The sequence below is a fragment of the Daucus carota genome, chromosome 1 (genome assembly GCF_001625215.2).
Source record: "Daucus carota subsp. sativus chromosome 1, DH1 v3.0, whole genome shotgun sequence".
NCBI classification, from domain to species: domain Eukaryota; kingdom Viridiplantae; phylum Streptophyta; class Magnoliopsida; order Apiales; family Apiaceae; genus Daucus; species Daucus carota.
Window position 1 is genome coordinate 50,234,505 of NC_030381.2, and position 5,404 is coordinate 50,239,908.

General features: G+C 32.8%; 2 long non-coding RNA genes across 2 annotated transcripts; both read right to left on the reverse strand.

Moving 5' to 3' along the window:
* Positions 1-1,403: 1,403 nt before the first annotated feature.
* Positions 1,404-2,072, reverse strand: LOC135151103 (uncharacterized). The gene is made up of 2 exons (XR_010289613.1): positions 1,929-2,072; positions 1,404-1,807 (listed from the first exon to the last, which is right to left on the reverse strand). It is a non-coding gene; the product is annotated as an uncharacterized LOC135151103 (long non-coding RNA).
* Positions 2,073-3,543: 1,471 nt separating this feature from the next.
* LOC135151105 (uncharacterized) lies at positions 3,544-4,509 on the reverse strand. Its single transcript, XR_010289618.1, has 2 exons — positions 4,284-4,509; positions 3,544-3,944 (listed from the first exon to the last, which is right to left on the reverse strand). It is a non-coding gene; the product is annotated as an uncharacterized LOC135151105 (long non-coding RNA).
* Positions 4,510-5,404: the final 895 nt, after the last annotated feature.

Sequence of the window (5,404 nt, forward strand, 5' to 3'; positions counted from 1 at the left end):
CTTAAATAAGTACTTGCGTGCGGCTTGACAGCATCCATGCATTTCTGATGAGTGATGGCCTGATGGGTAAACAGATCAGTAAAAATTGATAAGTACTATCACTTAACATTCCGGGAGTTTCCCTTATCTCTTATGAATTTTCATTTTAACATATAATATTTAATCACTTTTTTATTTGAATTTTTAGTTTTTAACACATTGTTTAGGTGTTTTGTTTTTACTGTTATATAGGGGTGATCACAGTCTGGTTTAAACCGCAAAATCCGCATGAACCAATCCGATATTAATCCGATCCAAACCGAAACCGAAATGAGGTTTACGGTTTCGGTTCGACTAATTTAAAAAACCGTCGTTTGTGGGTTGGTTTCGGTTTTATATTAAACCAACCCGTTAAAAAACCGAACCGCATATTTATATATATATATATATATATTTAGTATTATATATATACAAAATATTAATTTTATATAAATATATTAATGTTTTTAGTTTATACTTGCTGGGTTGTTTAGTTACTTACCTTATCAATACCTAACTACAAGTCATATCAATTCAGTAATCCAAGACTTCGATTCAACTTTATGCATTTTATTAGACTAAAATTTGTATTTTAATTTAACTATGTGAAATTATGTAAATGGAGACAAAAATGATCCTCTATTTCTAGTATTATTCATGAATCCTCATCTTTGATTATAAGCCTTAGTCATAAACCGATCAATCCGCATAACCGAACCATTAAAAACCGCACCGCTTGATCCGGGTTAATTGGTTTGCGGGTCGCGGGTTGGTTTGAGATTTTGAAAAACCGCTAATATATGGTTTGGTTCCGGTTCTACCTCCAACCCGAACCAAACCGGACCGCGATCACCCCTACTGTTATATATAGTGTTATGTACGTATATTTTGTTTTCAAGTTCTGCTCTTTAAATTTGTAAACTCTCTAGCGCGTGACTTGTTTTCCTGGTAAGTAGATTTGATCCTATTCCAACAAATATCATATAAAATAAAATTTAAATAAAAAATCAATACTGATCAAAGGGATTTTGGGATTTGAAGATAGACTTGGAGATAGCTATCTCGACGGATTGGGTAGAACGGGTGGGGTCTATCATAAACTGATGGACTAGTTGGAATTTTGACGAGATTTTAGTAGTTTTGAAATCATGAGACTCGGATTTGTCTCAAACACGTGATGTGATGTAGAAAATGAGTCATATATGTTCTTAGTTTGTGTTTAAATAATATATAATTGATCATATACAGTTAATATATTGTTTGACTAATGAATGTCTTGAATGCATGCACATGAGAAATTTACATTAGTCACCGTCATTTTTCTTATAGCATATAGGATTCCCATAATTGATCCATGCACGTAAATAGCAAATACCACATCAAAATATTAACAGCACTGTTGTACTTCCACGTTATGGAATTCTCAGGGTTACAATGAAGAAGCAAACCTGGGGATGCATTATATAAACATCCAATTATTTAGTACCAAACACAACAAAAAGAACAACAGAAGTAGCTTCTCAAACTTAGCCTAACGACCTTGCTTGGCTACACTTTAGTTTATTCGACAGTACTTTCGAAACTTCAGTTCAGGAGGATCCATAATCTTTTCAAGCGGTTCCGCTAATACAAACCCATTGCCCCACGAACAATGCAGCGCAATTGACATTAGGGTTGATACAATTAAAATCATGAGCCGAGAGCTTGAAATTCTGACCGATGTCGAAACAAGTGTCCCCTTTCCTCACTCCGAACACTGTATCACATGTTGGCCCTGCAGGAACTGGAACTGCTCTTCCAAAAATGCATGAGAATAAAAAACAGTTATTGTTCTAACACAAAATTATGAAAATAACAATATATTGACAATTCCTTTTACGCGAAGCAACTGAAACCAGTAGTGATCTTACTGCGGTAACCTGGTTTGCTCTGAGCTACTGCGATGAGGAGAAAAAGAGCGAGGGCTAGGGCAAACAAGGAAGCTCTGCTGTTGTTGTTAGGATTGGCCATATCAGATTGAGTTGAAGAATTAATATTGTACTTGAAATTGTAAATATTTCTGTGTTATACTGAATTCCCCAAAAATGCACATTTTATAGTGAACTTCCTTTAGTGAGACAAACAATTGCGACAGATTATGAAACATTGTTACTTGACGACATTTAATCGGCTAGCTGTTCTTTTAGTCGTAGCCAAGGGGAAAAGTTAAATGAAACCTTGATTAAAATTTTATTCAGCTTTAACAAAGATTCGAATAATTAATACATAAATCATGATCCCATGCAGGCAACATGTTAATATATTTTTATTTTTTATTTTAATCTTTGTATGCTTATATACATTACAGTAAGATACTATTGTTTTATATCTTGTTGAAAATGTGGAAGCTTTCGGTTTGTCTGAATCGACCAACTGCTACACTCAGAATTCGAAGGATAGAAATTGTAATTGAGGTTCAATTCCTGATAAGAGGATCCAGATATTGGAAAATCCTAAGAATGAAATTTATATGATTAATAATATGTATGCAGTTTCTAGAGTAAATATATTAATCAAATCACATGTGTTTTGTCTGTTTACTGCTATATGTGTTGTCGTTTCTCGTTGTTTTCCGGCAACAGATGCTTGTTTGTATATGTATATACATTCTAGACGATGCATTCCCGGCGGGTCAAGGATGTAGTACAAGAGCAAATTTATACATAAAAATATAAGTGAACACAACTTAAAGGAGTACTTTCATTTATATACAAATTTGTTTAGTTGCAAATATGACTTCAGTCCCCTGTTCAAAAAATCATTAGTAATCATCCATTCATCCATTTCATATTAAATATTTAATTATTTAATTAATCATTCGATTAATTTCCAATCAATCCAATTAATCTTCTATTAATTTTTGTTACATGACTTTACCGATTAAGTCTGATTCCCGTTTGTTACAACACTGATTCAGTCATATAAAAATGAATTCTATCACTTTTATCCTTTATTAATAAGCAAAAACTCTCTTTTTAGTCGAACATTAGAAGGATCATGCAATAATATTTTGTTATCATTATATAATTTTTTAAAATAATAATAACTATTATTGTAAAAAATTTATATTGCTCAGAATTTTATAATATAACAGCTGTATATATATCCTATCAATAGAGATGCATCACCAATGGAAATTTACTTCTTCTTTATGGAAAAATACATCTTTTACATGTATGTGTACTCTTATTATCATTATAATAAAAAAAGAAAGTTAAGTTTTCGATATTATATTATGAATCCAATTTTTTTAAAACGAGCGTGAATTTCTCATGTTCTCATTTGAATCATTATCTATATTATTTGATTTATCATTGAATTAAATTATCTATATTTTTCATTTAATTTTAAGTGTCTGAATAAGTTTAGTGGTCGATATTAGCGTAAAAAGAAGCGATTCAGAGAAAGGGTTTAATTACTTTAGTGGTCAAAATATCTGTACCACAGATAAACAACGTATAAGAAGAAAATAGTATAGAATCGATAGAAAAAAAAGTTGTAAAATCCATTACCCGGAATGATTCCAACTACGTATAAAGAAACAAAATTTAGGAATGATGCATCTTTGCCCATCCAATTACTTAACAGTAAATCAGAAAAACACAACATGCAGTAACTTTTAAACTAGGTCTGGGACCTTGTTTCGCTGCGCTTTATTAGGCAGTCCCTGCATTCAGTTCCATGAGAGGATACATGAGTTTGTTAAGCAGTTCCACCGATACAGATCCATTGTCCAATGAACAGTGCAGTGCAATTTACATTAGGGTTGATAGAATCGAACTCAGCAGTTGTGAGTTTGAAAAACTTGGCGACATCAAAACAAGTATCTCCTTCCCTCACTCCGAACACCGTATCACATGTTGGAACCGGCTTGGCTTTTGCAGCAACTGTTCAATACAAAAAAATGATATCAATTTTTAGTATTAAACAAGAAACAATAGTATGTAGTTGGGGGTACAATAACAACTATTTTAAATTAGGTAGAAAATTTTTATCGGAGAAGATTTTTGTTGCATGCCAGTGGTCATTATTAGTAATGAGATTGTAGTCAATAGAAATCCACTACTTATCCAGAAAAAAGTTGTTAGTGTTTGCCCATGAATACACACTAGAAAATCATAATATGCAGGGGGATAGCACATTTTTCGTGTTAAATTTTGTGCAGACGTTACAATTTCAAGCGGAGGAGATTTTTCAGCAAAGGCCAAATTGGAAGGCGAACTTACTGGAAAGTTTTCTGCTTTCAGAAACTGTGATAAAAAGAAAAATGGAGAGTACGAGAACCAACAAGGCTGCTCTGGTGGTGGTGTTCAGCTTGGCCATTTCGAATTCTTTAGAGAAATTAGCTTAATTCAAATTATTTTCTTGATCACAAAGGCTCCCACTTAGGTTCCATTTATACTGAACTCTCACTAATGAGACGAAGAGTAGGTACCATCAAACGCGACAAGAAGCATTGTTACCTGAGATTTGATCGGCTGCTCTTTCTAGCCCAGTGGAAAAGTTAACTGAAACTCTTGATTCTCAGCGACTTTAACAATGAGATGGATGGAGGTATTTCAATTATTTAATTCAATATTATAAATGTATATGACTGCGGCTGAATATCAGTAGATGCATAAAGATGTGTACTTATGTGACAATGTTCGATGAACTCAGTCCAAGTGAGATCTGAATTTCGCAAAATCCAAAAGGTTAAATATACCGTGCCATGTTCATCTTGTGAAATAAATAAATAAGATCAAATCACTCATTTTTAGTTTTTGTCATCGTTTATACTTCTTAATCTATTTCATTCCTGGATATATGTTGTCGTTTCTCATTGTTTATTCCGCAACAGATATTTAATTTATTTGTAGAGGTCTGATACTCTAATTACCAGATAAAAACGAAGCTCAACGACTCGAGTTTAAAGATTCGGTATATATGTGGCATTTTTATTGTTTGGAATTACATCAGTGAGTAGTAAATAAAAAAAGAGAAATTTGCAAAAATACTCATGTTTTTAAATTTATTTTTTAAAAATCCGGTTGAATTTGCATAGTAGATTGCAATGTCAGTTGAAAGCAGTTGTTTTTCAGGTTGCAGGAGTTGCAAATTAGATTACATATATATGGTTGAGCCGTATTTTTTTAAATAAAATTTGCAATTTGGGTATTTCTGAAAAAACACATTAAAAAAACCCCGAAGGCCAATCCTGGGCACATTCATCTCTAACCAGTTGATGCACAAACGAGTTCAAAACAATTTACTTTAATCGAGTCTGTTGGTGAGCAGGTTTGCGAACTTAATCATGAGCCTGGTTCCTAGTATTAGAATCAACTTGCCAGATTTTAGTTGAGTTTTG